At 35.1% G+C, this 19,409-nt stretch overlaps 1 long non-coding RNA gene across 2 annotated transcripts; it reads right to left on the bottom strand.

The window, feature by feature from the left end:
* Positions 1-2,558: 2,558 nt before the first annotated feature.
* Positions 2,559-18,596, bottom strand: LOC108534642 (uncharacterized). Of its 2 annotated transcripts, none has more exons than XR_001887010.1 (4): positions 18,506-18,596; positions 15,779-15,863; positions 7,849-7,997; positions 2,559-2,633 (listed from the first exon to the last, which is right to left on the bottom strand). It is a non-coding gene; the product is annotated as an uncharacterized LOC108534642 (long non-coding RNA). The 2 variants fall into 2 exon arrangements; XR_001887009.1 differs by having other exon boundaries at positions 15,779-15,866.
* Positions 18,597-19,409: the final 813 nt, after the last annotated feature.

The raw sequence follows: 19,409 nt of genomic DNA on the forward strand, positions 1-19,409 counted from the left end.
GAAAGATCTGGGTACACACTCAAATAGTCATACACCAGAATGCACACTCTTAAATCCTTAGATTACAGCTGCCTCTCCACAGAGCAACAGAATGTATGTGAAAGTGACCAATATTTGTCTTAGTGCCTCTGTGACTCATTATTTCCTGAAAGTAAAAGAGACTGCAACATATTCAGTGTTTAGATGTTTAGAATTTTTAATGCTGTTTATGTATATTAAAATGCACAGTTCTTAAAATGTTTTAACAGACAAAATATAAGTAATAATTTGTTTTAAAATTTACAGAAACATATTTAATGTACTGAGTTCAGCAAATCAATTAGATAAGCATTAACATTCCATTAAAAAGTGAGAAAAGTTAGGGAACAATAATTTATAGAAAAACCCAATTGACCAACAGAATGTTCAAACTACTAATCTAAAAAAACACAAATTTAAACAAATCATGGAATATTCAAATTATTAAACAAAAAGTCATACTTTGAAACAAAACTTAATGATATGAAATTCTCACCAAATGTACTAGATCATTTGCAGTTTACTCAACTTTGTTGAAAAAATGTAGAAAAAATGTTTTATAGTATTAACAACTCTTATGTACAGACAATAGAATCACTAATTATTTTCTATATTTTATATTTTCTAATAATTTTCAAACTCTCTACAATGATTATATAATATTGCAAACTTAAAAAGAATATAAATACACTTTCAAAATCAAAAGATAAAAGGAAAACAAAGCAGTTATATACTAAGACATGAATTTGAATGGTCATGCAGGAGTGGAAAAGGCAAATTTTATTCACAAGAACATATGTTTCTACAGAGAACACAGCACTTCCACGAAGGGTCAGTATTTCTTAATTTTTGTTTATATAACATAACTTGCAATTACAAATCAAAGTATGTTTGATAATAAAATACTAGAAAAAGGCATGTTTTCCTCAATTCTAAGAGTGGCAATCTAGAAATGTCATTCTTCCATAACAATCTCATTTTATTGCAGCAATGAGATATTCTTAATGAAATCAAACATTTTACTATTAAAAAATCTAAATTGGTTTTAATTACAAATCACTTTCAAGTTTTTATGGTTATATGACATAATGTACTTTTCCTTTTATAATTAAACAAAAAAATTTTAAATATAATTTTTAAAATCAGAAAGAGCATTCATCTATAGTACCCTATCAAAAATAACTAGAATTAACATTTTGACATATTTCCTTTCAGTTTTTTCCCTTTATAAATTTTAAATAGTTAAGGACATCTAGTTTACACACTTTTATTATGTTGTTTCATTTAGNAAAAAAATTTTAAATATAATTTTAAAATCAGAAAGAGCATTCATCTATAGTACCCTATCAAAATAACTAGAATTAACATTTTGACATATTTCCTTTCAGTTTTTTCCCTTTATAAATTTTAAATAGTTAAGGACATCTAGTTTACACACTTTTATTATGTTGTTTCATTTAGTGAATGTAATATCACAAGTCCATTTATACGCCTATAAGACAAGGTGCACTTCTTTTTTTTTTTTGAGACAAGGTCTGACTCTATTGCCCAGACTGGAATGCAGTGGTGCAATCTCGGCTCACAGCAACCTGTAACTCCTGGGCTCAAGCCATCCTCCCACTTCAGCCTCCCAAGTAGCTAAGACTACAGGCATGCACCACCATGCCCAGCTAATTTTTGTATTTTTTCGTAGAGACAGAGCTTCACCATGTTGCCCAGGCTGGTCTTGAACTCACAAGCTGAAGCAATCCAACTGCTTCAGCCTCCCAAAGTGCTGGGATTACAGATACAAGCCACTGTGCATGGCCTCTTCTTAAATATTACAATTAATGACTAGGTGATAGTCAAATTTGTGAGTATCAACACAATAATAATTATCATATTGAACACCCATTAGGTACCTCTGATTTTCCCAACAGTCTTGTGGTAATAATATGATTTTCGATAGGCAGATGAAGTCACATGAATAAGTGGAGTTTAAAAAAGCAAGAAACATTTTGCAACCTTCACTGATACCTTCAGGTACTAAATATCCAAGGTGACTAGGAACTGGAATGGACCTCCAGCATACTGGAGCAGCCCTAAGGAAAAGTGCCCAGACTATTTGCTACATGGGTCCCCAATCCTCTATCTCCTCAGTGAGTGTGTCCTCCCAGCCTAGGTCTCCAATCACCCCACACTGGGAATATCAAACCAGTAGCAGCTTGGCAACGAAACTCCCAGTAGGAGGAGCAGGCTGCCATAATTGCCATCTTGTAGCTCTCACCTAGATGTTTCAAGGGTCTGGAGAATCCAAGGGACCAGGGACTGGTCCAAATTCCCAGGACAGACCACCTACCTCATGGAAAAGTGGCCAGACTGTTCTCCACACAGGTCCCAGTCCTCACTTCTCCTCACTGGACAGGATCACCTGACCTGGGACTTGAGTACATCCATGCAGCCCCTGCCTGACCACTTCAATTAGAGGCAGCCCATCAATTAAAGGGACACACACATGCAGAGCTGAGAAAAAAATCAATGCAAGAATTCTGGTAACTCACATGGCCAGAGTGTCCTATGTCCTCCAAATGCCTGCACTAGTTCTCTAATAGGTGTTCTTAACCAGGCTGAGTTGGCTGAAATGACAGAAACAAAAATTAGAATATGAATAGGAACAAAAATCATTCATATTCAGGAGGAGGCCAAAACTCAATCTGAAAACTAAGAATCATGATAAAATGATACAGGAGCTAACAGAAAAAATAACCAGTATAATCTGATAGAGATGAAAAACACACAAAAAGAATTTCACAACGCAATCAATTGCAATAATTAACAGCAGAAAAAAACAAGCTGAGGAAAAAATCTTGGAACTTGAAGAGTAGCTCTTTAAAATAAGACAGGCAAAGATGGCTGACAAGGAACAGCTCTAGTCTGCAGCTCCCAACTATATCAACACAGAAGGTGGGTGATTTCTGCATTTCCAACTGAGGTACACAGCTCAAGGAATACTATTCAGCCATAAAAGGGATGAGTTCATCACCTTTGCAGGGACATGGGTGAAGCTGGAAACCATCATTCTCAGCACACTAACACAAGAGCAGAAAGCCAAACATGGCATGTTTTCACTCATATATGGGAGTTGACAATGAGAACACATCGACGTAGGGAGGGGAACATCACACACAGGGGCCTGTTGGGGGACGTGGGGCTGTTGGAGGGATAGCATTAGGATAAAAGATAGGGAGAAAGCAAACAACTTGGAAAACATATTTCAGGATATCATCTGTGAAAACTTGCCCAATTTTATTAGAGAAACCAACAGTCAAAATCAGGAAATACAGAGAGCCTTTGCAAGATTCTACACAAGATCATTCCCAAGACACATAATTGTCAGATTTTCTAAGGTCAAAATGAAAGAAACAATATTAAGGGCAGCTAGAGAGAAACAGCGGATCCCCTTCAAATGGTTTCTGTGGATCTCTCAGTAGAAACCCTGCAAGCCAGAAGAGATTGGGGATCTAAATTCAACATTCTTTAAAAAAAGTATCTTCAACCAAGAATTTCATATCCAGCCAAAGTAAGCGTCCTCAGCAAAGAAAAAATAAATTTCTTTTCAGATAAGCAAATGCTGAGGGAGTTTTTTTACCACCATATCCATCTTACAAGAGATCTTGAAAGGAGCACTAAATATCAAAATGAAAGACTGTTACCAGCCACTACAAAAACACGCTTAAATACACAGCCCAATGACACTATAAAGCAACCACACAAACAAGCTAATAACAAGCTAACACCACAATGACAGGATCAAATACACACATATTAATACTAACCTTGAATGTAAATGGGCTAGATGCCCCATTTAAAAGGCACAGAATGGCAAGCTAGATAAAAAGAAAGATTCAATGGTTTGTTGTCTTCAAGAGACCTATCTCACACACAATGACACATATAGGCTCAAAATAAAGGGATGGAGGAAAATCTACCAAGCAAATAAAATCAGAAAAAAGCAAGGGTTGTATTCCTAATTTCAGGGGAAAAAAAAAAACAGACTTTAAACCAACAAAGTTCAAAAATGACAAAGAAGGGCATTACATATGGTAAAGGGTTCAATTCAACCAGAAGACCTAACTATCCTAAATATATATCCACCCAACACAGGAGCACCCAGATTCATAAAGCAAGTTCTTAGAGACCTACAAAGAATCTCGTACTCCCACATGATAATAGTAGAAGACTCCAACACTCCGTTGACAGTATTGCACAGATTATTCAGCCAGAAAATTAGCAAGGATATTTATGACCTGAACTCAACATTGAACCAAATTGATCTGACAAACCTCTACAGAACTCTCTACCCAAAAACAACAGATAATAAATTCCTCTCATTGCAATATGGCACATACTCTAAAGTTGACTACACAATCAGACATAAAACAATCATCAGCAAATGCAAAAGAACTGAAATTATACCAAACACATTCTCAGACCAAAGCACAATAAAAATAGAAATCGAGACTTTAAAAGTCACTAAAAACCATTCAATTACATGGAAATTAAACAACCTGCTCCTAAATGATATTTGGGCAAATAATGACATTAAGGCAGAAATCAAGAAATTCTTTGAAACTGAGATCAAAGATATAACATACCAGAATCTCTGGGACTCAGCTAAGGTAGTGTTAAGAGGGAAATTTATAGCACTAAATGTCCACATCAAAAAGTTAGAAAGATCTCAAATTAACAAACTAACATCACAACTTATAGAACTGCAGAAGCAAGAGCAAACCAACACCAAAGCTAGCAGAAGACAAGAAAGAAATAACAAAAATCAGAGCTAAACTGAAGGAGACTGAGACATGAAAAACCATTCAAAAGATCAATAAATACAGAAGTTGTTTTTTTGAAAAAGTTAATAAGATAGGCTGCAAGCTACATTAATAAAGAAGAAAACAGAGACGATCCAAAAAAAAATCAGAAATGATAAAGTAGATGTTACCATTTACTCCCAAATTGAATCCTGAACAGACCAATAACAAGCTCTGAAACTAAATAAGTAATAAATCCCCTGCCAACCAAAAAAAAGCCCAAGACCAGACAGATTCACATCTGAATTCTACCAGATGTACAAAAAAGAGATGGTATCATTCCTACTGAAACTATTCCAAAACTTGAGGGGGAGAGACATCTCAACTCATTCTTTGAGACATCACCCTTATACCAAAACCTGGCAGAGACTTAACAAAAAAGAAAAACTTCAGGCCAATATCTTTGATGAACATTGATGCAAAGAATTTCAACAAAATACTTGCAAAATAAATCCAGTAGCACATCAAAAAGCGAATCCACCACAATCAAGTAGGCTTTATCTCCAGGATGCAAGTTTGGTTCAACACACAAACAGAATGAAAGACAAAAAATGCATGATTATCTCAATAGATGCAGAAAAGTCTTTCAATACAATTCAACATCGCTTCATGTTAAAAAAAAAAAAAAAAACTCAATAAACTAGGTATTGAAGGAACACACCTTCTATTAAAACCCAGAGCCAGAGCCAACATCATACTGACTGCCAAAGTTGGAAGCATTCCCTTTGAAAACCAGCACAAGACAAGGATGCTCTCTTTCACCACTCCTATTAAACATAGTGGAACTCCTGGCTGGAGCAATCATGCAAGAGAAAGAAATAAAGGGCATCCAAATAGGAAGAAAGGAAGTCAAACTATCCCTGTTTGCAGATGGCATAATTCTATATCTGGAAAACCCCATAGCCTCAGCCCAAAATCTCCTTCAGCTGATAAACAACTTCAGAAAAGTTTCAGAATACAAAATCAACATGTAAAAGTCTCAGCTGGACATGGTGGCTCATGCCTGTAATCCCAGCAGTTTGGGAGTCCAAGGAGGGTGGATCATCTGAGGTCAGGAGTTCAAGACCAGCCTGGTCAACATGGTGAAACCCCATCTCTACCAAAATGCAAAAATTAGCTGGGCATAGTGGCACACACCTGTAATCCCAGCTACTCGTCAGGCTGAGGCAGGAGAATCTCTTGAACCTAGGAGGTGGAGGCTGCAATGAACCAAGATTGCACCATTGCACTCCAATCTGGGTGACAGAGAGATACTCTGTCTCAAAAAAAAAGAAAAAAAGAAAAAGAAATCTCTAGCATTCCTATGCACCAACAACAACCAAGCAAGGAGTTAAATCAGTAACACAATCCCATTCACAATTACCACAAAACAATAAAAGACCTAGGAATACAGCTAACCAGGGAGGTGAAAGACCTTTTGAGAATTACAAAACACTGTTCAAAGAAATCAGAGATGACACAAACACATGGAAAAATATTTCATGCTCATAGATAGGAAGAATCAATATCATTACAAAGGCCATACTGCCCAAAGCAATTTATATATTCAGTGTTTTTCCTACCAAACTAACAATGACATTCTTCACAGAACTAGAAAAAACTATTTTAAAATTCACATAGAACAAAAAAAATAGCCCAAATAGCCAACACAATCCTAAGCAAAAAAAAAAAAAAAAAAAACTGGAGGTATCACATTATCCAACTTCAAACTATACTACAGGGCTACAACAATTAAAACAGCATGGTTCTGATACAAAAACAGACACATAGACCAATGGAACAGAATAGAGAGCCCAGAAATAAGGCCACACACCTACAATCACCTGATCTTCAACAAAGCTGACAAAAACAAGCAATAGGGTAAGAACTCTCTATACAGTAAATGGTGCTGTGATAACTAGCTAGCCATATGCAGAAGATTGAAACTGGACCTCTTTCTTGGACCATATACAAAAATTAACTCAGTATGGGTTAAAGACAAACGTAAAACCCAAATCTATAAAAACCCTGGAAGACAACCTAGGCAATACCATTCCAGACATAAGAACCGGCAAGATTTTGTGGCAAAGATGCTAAAAACAGTTTCAACAAAAGCAAAAACTGACAAAAGTGTTCTAATTAAACTTAAGAGATATTGCACAGCAAAAGAAACTGTCAACAGAGTAAACAAGCAACCTACAGAATGGGAAAGATTTTGCAAACCATGCATCTGAAAAAGGTCTAATATCCAGCATCTATAAGGAAGTTAAACAAATTTACAGGAAGAAAACAAACAACTCCATTAAAAGTGGACAGAGGACATAAACAGATACTTTTCAGAAGAAAGCATATGTGTAGCCACCAAGCATATTTTTAAAAGCCCAACATCACTGATCATTACAGAAATGCAAATCAAAACTACAAGGAGATACCATCTCACACCAGTCAGAATAGCTATTAGTAAGAAAAAAAAAAAGCACAACAACAACAACAACAACAACAAATAACAGGTGCTGGCAAGGTTGAAGAGAAAAAGTATAATTATACACTGTTGGTGGGAGTGTAAATTAATTCAAACATTGTAGAAAGTTGTATGGTGATTCTTCAAAAACCTAAAAACAGAACTACCAGCTGACCCAGAAATTCTATTACTGGGAATATACTCAAAGAGATATAAATTGTTCCATCATAAAGATACATGCACCTGTATGTTCATTGCAGCACTATTCACAGCAGCATAGACATGGAATCAACCTAAATACCCATTAATGGTAGACTGCATAAAGAAAATGTGGTACATACATACCATAGAATACCATGCAACCATAAAAGGAAGGAGATTATGTCCTTTGTTGGAACATGGATGGAGCTGGAGGCCGTTATTCTTAGCAAACTAATGCAGGAACAGAAAACCAAACAGCAAATATTCTCACTGTAGGTGGGAGCTAAATGATGAGAACACATGGACACAAACTGGGGAACAACAGACACTGGGACTTACCTGAGGGTGAAGGTTGGGAGGAGGGAGAGGAAGAGAAAATACAGCCATTTGGTACTAGGCTTAGCACCTGGATGGTGAAATAATCTGTGTAACACACCCTGGTGCCACAAGTTCACATATATAACAGACATTCACATGTACCGCTGAACCTGAAATAAAAGTTAATAAAAGAAAATAAAGATATGAACCCAGATTCAATGCTATTCCTACCAAACTAACAATGACATTCTTCATAGAACTAGAAAAAACTATTTTAAAATTCACATAGAACAAAAAAACAGCCTAAATAGCCAAGTCAATCCTAAGCAAAAAGAACAAAACAGAGGCATCACATTATCCAACTTTAAACTATACTACAGACTTTTCTGAATCCAATGCCAAATGACATCACAACACTGGACATGCATAAGACTTTTATTTTTATTTTTTGTTTTTTAAATATAATTTCCTTAAAACACATTTCTAGAAATATGAAAATATGAAACCGGGGTGGACCGTAAATTAGAAATTGATCAAAAAACGTATGTTATCAATTTGTCCTTTAAAAGTGTAGGCAAATTATCCTTTTACTCCCCTCAATATCAAAATATTACCTTTTTTAATTTTGTTAAATTAATAGGTGAAAGTGAAACATTATTCTTGTCTTGATTTTCATTTCATTTGATTATCAGCTTTACCAAAGATGATTTCATATGTTTATTGAAACATGTTTATTTGCATTTCTTCTCTTAAAAAGTTTTTTCTGTTTATGCCCTTTAACCATTCACAATCTTGGACGTTCTATCATCAATTTCTAAACATACATATGTGTGTGTGTGTATATATATGTGTGTGTATATATATATTATTTAATATATACATATATATTACAAATAATACTACCTTACCATATTTGTTATCAATATTTCCCCATTTGTAATTATATTTTATTTTATTTTATTTTGGAGTACATAAGATTGTTTTAAATATTTATGTAATTCAAATAAGTAAAACTTCCTATTTTCTAGCAGAATGTATTTTTAAAAAGCAACTTTACCCTGCCCCTCAGCTCATTTGGGGAAAAAAATTAGGCATATGTAATGTGAGATCTTATTTTCTCTGACTTACACAGAGTAATTAAACCTAAAACATGACCTTCTGCCAGATGAGGTTCAAATTAGTAGAGTCCAAAGTATGGGATAGAATGACAGCCATCTTCCCAGATCATTTAGTTAACTAAAAGGAATCACTTGGAACCCAAGAAAAATAATGCACACCCAGTATTTTCCAAATATAATAATCTCACCACTATTTTTTCTGGGAAATCTTACCCTTCCAAAAGACCACAAACCACTTCGAAGACATCATAATAGCAGAGGAATTACGCCAATCAAGCTTTGAGATTCACTGTATATAAATACAAGATAATAAGCACAGCAGGGCAACCACACGCTACCATCAATATGGTTACTCAATTGATTACCAGGAAGAAGACAAAGCTGTTATCTAGAGACAAGGCTATTTCATTCTTTCTTCCTGAAATATCCTTCTGCCTTCTCCTCTGTTAAAATCATTCAAGGTGCAAATCATCATCTTCTCTTTCGCGAAGTTTTTCATGATCATTCCATTAGATATAATCTCTCTTCTGAAAGCTTTATTGTATATCTCACAATATGGCCTTTATCATAAAACATTGTTTTATTGTTTTTTCCTACACTTGGATTAGTTCCTTGTTATGACACACACCATCACCACCAGCACAACCTATAAATTACAGCAATGACATCTTAAATTCTTTTGCTGCCTTGAATATAATATCACAAAATATTTTCTGAATATGCGAATAAGTGAGATTTTTAATGCATACTCTTTTGCTATTTCCTCAAGAATCTCAAATAGAAAACAAAAATTTAGCAAATGACAAAAGATGTTCCTTTAGAACAAATAGAAGTTCTCTGGGTAGTTTTCTGCAACCATCATCACTGTTCCGTCATCATTAACCATAAAAGGATTCTGTAATTGATTTCTACCCTAGTCCTATATCTGCTATAGAAGTGTACTCCATTTTACTACAGTGAATGATTACAGAAGGCAAAACTTTTATAGAGATGAGCTAACTAACAGACAGAAGTGAAATATGACTCACGTAGCTTGTCAAGTGTTTGAAATGAAAATTCATGTCTTTCAACCTTTCCCCACTCTTCTATCCTGCTGAATATCAGACCTTCCTTAAACCTCAGAGTTTGAGGTCATTGTCCTCCTTAGTAAGTCACTCTTCTGTCCTGTACCTAAGTCACATTTGATTTCAGCTTCCTGGATCCTTGGAGAAGCAGAATTCTTTTCTGACTCTGCCTAGGTCTTTAGATCCTTCTTTATTATTTTAGGTTTCAGCTTCTTAAACTTAGTAAAACTTTAACTCTCCCAACACCTTCCTGAAAAGATTTTTTGTTTTACGACTTTATGACCCCACTCAACTTATCTGATTATTTATTCTTTTTTAAGCAAATATCTTTTGAGTATCTACTATGGGCTCAGTATTAGAGAAACAATTGTATGTATGAAGATATAGTTCCTATCTCAGAAAACTTAATAGTAACAGGAAGGATATGTGATTAAACAAGTCAAACAAGATGAGTTAATGAGAAATTAATTGATACAGATTTTACATATATTTATATTTCTTCTTTTGGATTCGCTAGTAAAACTAATGTTGATCTTTCTTTTATAGGGAAGATCTCTGTGTTCCAAAGGGTGATAAGAGCTGATGCTTCCCAGAGAAAGGCTGTAGTCCAAACCCAAAGTGTGAGTGTGTGTGTGTGTGTGTGTGTGTGTGTGTGTGTGTGTGTGTATGTGTTGGGGGAGGTAGTGAGGACAGAAGGAATAAGGAAAGAAAAAAGAGAGATGCTTAGAGTCAGTTCATACCCAACACCTGGATGTGACAGGACACTTAAGTGGAGATGGGTACAAGAATGCCTGAGAGCTAAGCACCAAGCACCTCAGCTTCAAAGACTGAGCTTGGAATGAATGGAGTGGATAACCCAGCCAAGTCTCTGCCTTTGAAAGGACCAGGTAGAGGCTGGACATGAGCCTGCAGTAGTGACCATAACAAACTCCTGGCCTCTCTTTTATCCATTCTATACTGCATAAGCCCCAGGGCCTTGGCTCAACCCAAAGGAGAAGGAAGGAATCTCAAAAAATATCCGAAATTGTTTCTCTTGCCAACTATGGAAGAGGGACTGGAAGCCCGACTTTAACAGAGAGAAATATATTACTTACACCCTATGTGCCACAAACAAATTTGCAACCATTTATTACACAAGTGATTGTGATAAATTGTGAGAGGCAGACTAAGTCTAAATCCTCACTAGCCTATCTTAGAATCTCTCAAGTATATCTTTCCACTTCTACATTCTGTTTCTTCACAACTCTACCTAGACCCAGTCTCATTAGTCCATACAGCTGCTGCCCAGGATTCATTTCTGCCAGTCCTATTAACAAATTTGAAACCCTTATTCAGTCTTTTTATCCTGCCCTGGTATAATGTCCCTTTGTTGGTATATTTGTTTCTGTAGTGAGTTATTCACTAATTCTAGCAAGAGAGTACAGCTTTTCAAACACAATACCAAAAAAGGGTCTTTTTCTTGTATGGAGGTTCATTCCCTTTGGTTAAACACAAAATTTGAAAGAATGTTTACAAAAAGATAAAGAAGATACAGACCCACCTAGGCAGATCAGACAAATCCATTCCACAATGGAGTGTCAAATACTGCAACCAAACAAACCTTAAATTCCATTGCAAACCTAAAGCAATACACTTACATGCATTAGAATTCTATTAAGCAGTTTGGAGTCCCCCAAAATTCCACAGCAATTTGAAGAAAGGGAAATTTGTCTTCATCGTTCCCCCAGAAGTTTTGATAATTAAATAATCCAGTGGGCCATGCATTATCAAAACTCACATCACAGGTAATGCCACTCCAATCAGACACAATTACTTTTCATGTAATTGCCTATCAACCAGCTATTGATTATGGTAAACCCTTTGCCTAAATTCAATTAATTACTGACAGACCTTGCCATGCCACTTTGAACTTCTATTTTATCCAAGTTTTCGAAACTGTTTCCTAAGAGATAATATTATTTTCATTTAATTATAATTCGTTTTATGTACTGGTCTCCAATAAAATTTTCTTCTTAGCAACATTTAAATGAAGGAAATATAAGCACACCACTATATTTAGCCAGTATGGAAATTATTTTCACATCATCTCCCATTTAATCTCATTGTTATTGCTATTTCTTTATGAGGCAGATGGTAAGAGAAGGGAAAGAGAAGAAGTAAAAAGAGGAATCATTGAACAAATGTGGACTGTTCTGTTCTAGGCTTTATCTGATTGAACTCTCACAAGGATTAACCTTAAACAAAGATAACAACACCCTTCTTTGACAATTGAGAAAATTCAGGCTCAGGGATTTAAAGTGGTTTGATTGCCCAATGTCAAAGTGAGAAATTCAATGTCAGTAATGTTTTTGATGGTTTCTCCCTCACATAGTCATTTGGTAAGTGGTGGAAAGAAGAATCTGAACCCAGCCTTGTCTGCTCCAAAACTTAAATATTATGCTATTCTGATGAGTCATAGAGGACCACCTTGGGAAACAATCCCTCAATAATTCTAGAACCGTCCATGTTTTAACTAGATGCTTGACTTTTAAAAGCATTTTATTATTTTTCTTTTCTAGACTTGAACAAATCCTGTAGTATTATCTCCACATCATTCCTCTGTCAGTACAAAAATGCATCCAAAAGAGCCAATTTTTTTTACCAGGAGTTTTGAAAATCCCATGACTTCATATCCAAAGAAAGAATTATTGTACTGGAAAAGTTATTGTACTGAATCCTCCTCTGAGTGTTGGCAAACTCTCTAGTGTTTTAGCTGAAACTATAAAGCAGACAAAGCTGTGTGATGAACAGCCTCCTAGAACTATTTGTCACTGATAACAGAGGCTTCCGTAATATACGGCCAGAAAGCACTTTTCCATTATAAAGTATTACATAAGTACTGACTGACAATAATACCAAACCATGCCAAACTGCAATAAAATGGCCCTTATGAATTACATAAGCAGCAAAAACAGGATCAAGCACAGTCAGTCACACTTTTCCATATCTATCACAAACTTCAAGTATACTGACAAGGACTGTTAGACTTTTTAAAGAGAATGTTAGAACACCCTCCTATGAGGCTTTAAATAAGTCTCCTTTGTTCTCAATGAACAAACAAATTCTACAAAAGATGAGATGAGAAGGATATTTTGGGCCTGAATTTTACTGGCCAGAAAGGTGAGTATTCCGTGGTAGATAATGCAGCTACTACCTGAGAAAGGTGTGCAGGAAAAAAGTCACAATACACCATTAAGCCAAAGGATTTTAAATGTTTCAGAACTTTTCACATCTGCTCAGCACTTAGATTCTTTATAAGATCCTAAGAGAGCAAGAACTTGGATTTTTCAAATTATTCTAATGGACAACAGTGGAAATAAGTCTTTTTTTTTTTTTTTCCTTTTAAAGAGACTTCATTGTAGGCCAAAACAAAAGCAGGCTGCCAGTAGACAAGCCGTCTGTTTCTCAGCATGACTGCTTTTAGAGAAAGGAAGGCACTGAGCTTGCTGAATTTGGAAATAAAATGTAAAACCGACTACTCTCCTTAATACTCTTCACAAATATATATCTTCACTCAAGGTCTCTGTCCTGGAGAGACTGGCTCTCTCTAATCCTTCACATAAAATAAGCCCCCTCCAGCTCTTTCCTTTCATTACACTTAAAACAATGTGTACTTGCATGTGTAGTGTGGATTTATTTAACATCTGTCTCCTTTATTAAAGTGGAAGCTCCATGCAATCAAAGACCATACTCCCTTTCTCCTAGCTCCTGATACAAACACTACAATATAGTAAGTGCTCAATGAATATTTGTTAAATTACTGAATAAATGAGTATATTAAACCTATATTCTGAGGCTACAAGTAAATATTATCTACACCTAACCACCTATTTAAGATTGCACTTTACCCCAGGAATAAAATACCCTTTTAACTGTTTTCCATAATTATCATCTTCCAACATATAACATAATTTATGTATTTATTATGTTTGTCATTTATGCTCTGTTCTCACCACAAGAATGTAAGCTCCATGAGGGCAAAGATGGGCCTGGAATTGTGCCTGATTTATCACAGGTGCTCAACAAGTATTTGCTAAATGATGAAGGCGATAGCCTCTTTTAACATTAAGCATTCACGGATACACTATTTTTGAGTTGACTCTATTGGAGTGCTTATAATGTTACCTGGAGAGTTAAAATGTAGGGCATTAAAATACATATTTTTTTATTATATTTTAAGTTCTAGGGTACATGTGCACTATGTGCAGGTTTGTTACATATGTATACATGTGCCATGTTGGTGTGCTGCACCCATTAACTCGTCATTTACATTAGGTACATCTCCTAATGCTAGCCCTCCCCCCTTCCCCCTCCCCACAATAGGACCCGGTGTGTGATGCTCCCCTTCCTGTGTCCAAGTGATCTCATTGTTCAGTTCCCACTTATGAGTGAGAACATGCGATATTTGGTTTCCTGTTCTTGCGATAGTTTGCTGAGAATGATGGTTTCGCGCCTGATCTCATCTGATCTCTGAAGCTAAAATACATATTTTTAATTCCAATTTTGATTTATAAAAAGATCTCAATTATTAAATTGCCTTATTATTTCTAAAAGTGCTTATGGCTGTTTAAATCTAATTCGACTTCCAGGTTGATTTTTCTAGCTAAGTAATCTAGAGGCAACTTTAAATTTATACATCTATCAATCATTGTCTCTTGATTAATTAAAAGAATAGAATTTTAGAACAGGAAGGAAATGGCATTGATCATCTGGTCTCTCTGTCCTGTAACCAAGTAAGGATATCCAAGTAAGTACCCAAGTAAAGATAAGCAAACTCAGGGAATTCAAATCAATCTCCCAAAAGCATACCAACACTTAGATGTGGTGCCACGACTAGACTCCTGGACCAGACCTCTACATTTCCACCTCAAACAGCACTCTTGCAAAGTATGCTGTGGGCATTCTGAAGTGTACACAATGATTTTTTATTCTCTCACTAAAATTTTTTTCAAGTAATTGTCATTTCTCATTGTTTTCTTAAACATTTAATTATTCTTATGAATTATAAGAGTCTTTTCCCTTCCTTCTTGAGTAGTTCTGCTTAACTAATGTCATCAAAGATAACTTTAACTCTGATTATTACAAAGAATGTTGCCACTGTGGTTAGTGGATGGAAACTTTGTAATCAAAATATTACTATTTCTAGTTTCTAGAGGTTTGTGGTCTCTCAACTATTGGTATCTCAACTATTGGACTGTATTGCTTAAAGGCAATTGTTCAGTTTGAATGTTAGCTTTAAAACACCTGCATAAACAAAATACCTACATTCATAGCACAATGACTGTCACATGACTTTAATCTTTGCATGCTCTTCCTTCACTAAGATTGCTAAGACACCTCTAATAAGAAGCCAATATTCCCTTGATTTCATTCTCAAGCAGTTAGAAATAGCATGAAATTTGAATCTTATAGGGCTAATGCATTACTTTAACCCTTAATAATGCCACATAAACACTCTTCTCACAATTTGTTAATATTCTTTTTTATTGAGCAATACTTCATATACCATAAAATGCACCATTTTCAAGTGTACTGTTCCATGGTTTCTAGCATAGTCACAAAGTTTTGCAACCTTCAAAACTATTTAATTCCAGAACATTTTCATCATCTAATAAGAAATGATATTTTATATTTTATTATCCTGGTGGGAACTCTTTCCTAAATAAAATAAATTTTTATTTTCCTAAATATTTTCTTAAGTGAAAAGTATAGCTTCTAAGACATCTCTACCTTGACTTTGTCTTCGTTTCATAGTTGATCTTTAGCTTACTTACTTCAAAATCTTCCAATAAGTTCAATTGAGGTCCTAGAACTTCTGCTAAAATAAAAGGATATCCCAAGCATATTTTAGAAAGTACACGTGGTAAAAACTATCATATTCTCCAAATCACTTTCAGTGGTTAGTAATGTGGACTTTAATATACTCATATTAATATATTATCCTATGCTAGTCATCCAGTAAACCACCTGCCATGTGTTTGGTGCCCCGTTGAAGCATCCAATGTAACCAGAGATGTTCAACCTAACAGTAGATCATGTTCATATATTAACTGCTAACTTCACCTCAGAGTACAAATTAAAAAGCAACATAAACTCTCTCATGTTACATCACTAGTACCTCACTGAATTACCTCTTGGCAATTCAGATAATCTATCATTTATTCATCCAATATTAACTATGAATCAGTAAGATTATAATATGAAACAAAAATTACTGTATAGATAGAATAATCCTGGTCCCAAACATATCTACATATACTAGGCAATAATGTAAATATAAAGTAGAGTGAAAAATGTCATTGGGATGGTGCAATCTTGTTACTCAAATGCCAAACAATAATCCTTTGTGTTATTGCAGTAACATGTCCTATCTTTCCCTATGCCCTCCCTCTAAATTGATAAAAGTTATATGTAGAATCTCTTTAAGAAGAACATAAAACATAATTCATTCAACCAATGGTATTTATTGAACACTAAAATGGATATATGTTTCACATGTATTCCTTTAGGCAACCACTCCTACTCATCCCCTGGAAATCCTGCCCAATCCGTGCTTCCAACAGAAGTAACATCACCCCAAACGCACCCCAGATCCAAGCCTTCCTCCACGAGTTTGCACTGTCTTGAGTACTTTGAACAGTCTTAAGTAATTTGGGAGGCTAGGAGCTCTTTAATTTTGCAGTAACTTCCAAATTTCTGAAAGAAGCACTTTTAAGACACTCTTAAAAGATTATAAATAAGTCAATGGGAATAAAATTGTATCCACCTGTCAAGAGAAATTTCTATTTAATGAAAACACTAAACTGCATCATTGTCAAGGGATCCAAAATACTTCAGGGAAATCCGCATGAAATGTTGAGCCAAACTTCTCCAATGCTTGAGGGAGCAAACAGCATGTTACATTGGCTCAATCCTCACCACTTGATATGTTTACACAAACATCTAGCATTTCAGACGGTTATACGAGACAGCAGAAGGGTCATTTTGGTCTCAGGGATATGACCAGACTAACGAGATTGCATCATAAATTCACACAATAGCATATCGAGAACCATGAGCTGGTTCAGCAAATCAGAAGACTTGTTAGTCTTAATACTACCATCCTCAACAAATGAAATTAATGCAATAGCGGCCCTAATGGAAGTTGGCAAATATAAGGGTAACTGTCTTCAACTTCTTTTATTTAAAGAACACTTAACCTTGTGTACTCCCAATATAATTATTTTCTACATTAGGGTTGAGATTTAGTGTTAAAGTTTTCTTTCTTCTCTATTGGCTTTTATAATTTTCTGTGTTACATACAGTAAGACTTATGATGGCAAGTGATCAATAATTTTGCTTGTCCCTCCAGCCTGTACCTCATCCCATCCATGGATGTGGCCAATTTGATGAGAAACTCAATGGACCACCTCAGCACTCACTTGCACCAATTGTGACTTCCACATCGAAGTTCAAGGAAGTTCTGTGACAATTTTCAACCAGATATTAACATATAACACCAGAAATGTTAGCAACTATGACAAGGCAGCCAGGGAATAGGTAGCTTGAATAAAAAAATAATTTCTTAAAAAATGTAACTCAATAATAATATATTATTAGTTTACTAGTAAAACTATGTCATCTAATTTATGCCACATTTAAGTATGTGAATTGATGAAAGAGAAAGGAGGAAGATATACTTATAGAACCTATTTTGCGTAGTTGCAAGTATATATAATAAAATAATAAAGAAGACTATTTTTTATAAATAGAAATATAATAGAAGTATATTTTAAACTATTTTCTCTTGTTTTATTTTACTAATGTTTACTTCAAAATTACATTTGTCTCACTCTTGTCACTCCACTAGTGAATTCCCAGAAATCTTGATGGTTTTTTAACTTGAACCTTAGAGTATTCCTTAAGTCTTAGCTTAAGAAATGATATTTTATCTTATCTCTCCACTAATGTTTCTGCTATTTTCTTCAGTAACCCTTCCATTCTGTGAAAACAACAAAATTTCTAAACCATATTCATCCCTGAAAGAGACAAGCCTTCCTTTCTTTACAGATGCATTTGAATAATATACCATTTGAATGGTAATTCTAGAAATTAGAGATACCATAATTTATAGTAATCTTGTTAATTACCACTAATTATAGTAATCTTATTTAAATTTTCATTCCCATTTCATTCAGTCTCCATTCCCTCACCGGACAATCTGATGCAGTCCTATTTCCTTCACTTACTCAGTCATTCAACAACTGGGGTAAAGATGAGTAAGAAATATGTTCTTACTTAACAACAAGCAAGCAAATAACTGGAACAAATAAAAGAAGCAGGTGTTATAAAAGACATCTCTAAAATCAACAGAGCAAAGGAAGGAAGCACTGCCCAAGTGAGAATATTTTATTCTAGAGTGAGGCTGGGGGGAAAAGGAATTAGAGAAGGCAAGCTAGAGACAGTGAGAAGACTTACCTGAAGAACAAAGCTTGCTTCCTGTAAATCATTATTCACCAGAAGACTGTACAGGAAGAGAGGGAGCAACATAAGCAAAGGCATGGCTTTGATTCTCATTTGTGTGTAAAATAACACCACATGGAAATGATTGCTGATGATGATGTTCATTCTATCACTTTGTGACTTAGTGTTCTCTTTATAAAATCCTTTACGACATCACTGCTGGCATTGTTGTTAGTCTTTCATATTTCCTTAGTCCAAATAACAACTGATAACAGTATATTGCAAGTGCTACCACATATTTAAGGATACATAGCCATCACATTTCAAGGAATCTATCTTAGAGAAATAGCAGCATGGTTGTGTAAATATACAGGAACGAAAACATGTAGTGTAATGTCTATGTAGAACTATAAAATTCCCATTGCATTTGACTTTCACTTAAAGATTTGAAGCATAGAGAACTGCAAGTAATATCACAAATGCTCTCCTTTCTTTTCATGTATGCACCCAAAAACCCTTCTCACACAGCTATGGGCAGTTTTGTGGCCCCACCACATACAATATAAGAAAGAAAGGAAAGTAGCATCTGAACAGAGACTACTTTACTCAATGAAAGAAAGTAAAAACAAAGGACAGTATCATCTCCTGACTTCAAAACTTGCTACGAAGCTACAGTAGTCAAAACAGCTAGCATGCTGACATAAGGATAGACATATAGATCCATGAAGTAGAATTGAGAATTCAAAAATAAATCCTTACATTTATGTCAATTTATAGTTGACATGGTTGTCAAGATCATCTGATGAGAAAAGAATAATCTTCAAGAACTAGTGCTGGGACAACCAGATGCAAAGGAATGAAGTAGGACCCCATACACAAAAATTAACTCAAAATTGATTCCACCAAGCCTTGTTCAAAT

This window comes from Rhinopithecus bieti, unplaced genomic scaffold (assembly GCF_001698545.2).
Source record: "Rhinopithecus bieti isolate Rb0 unplaced genomic scaffold, ASM169854v2 scaffold_12238, whole genome shotgun sequence".
Lineage (NCBI taxonomy): Eukaryota > Metazoa > Chordata > Mammalia > Primates > Cercopithecidae > Rhinopithecus > Rhinopithecus bieti.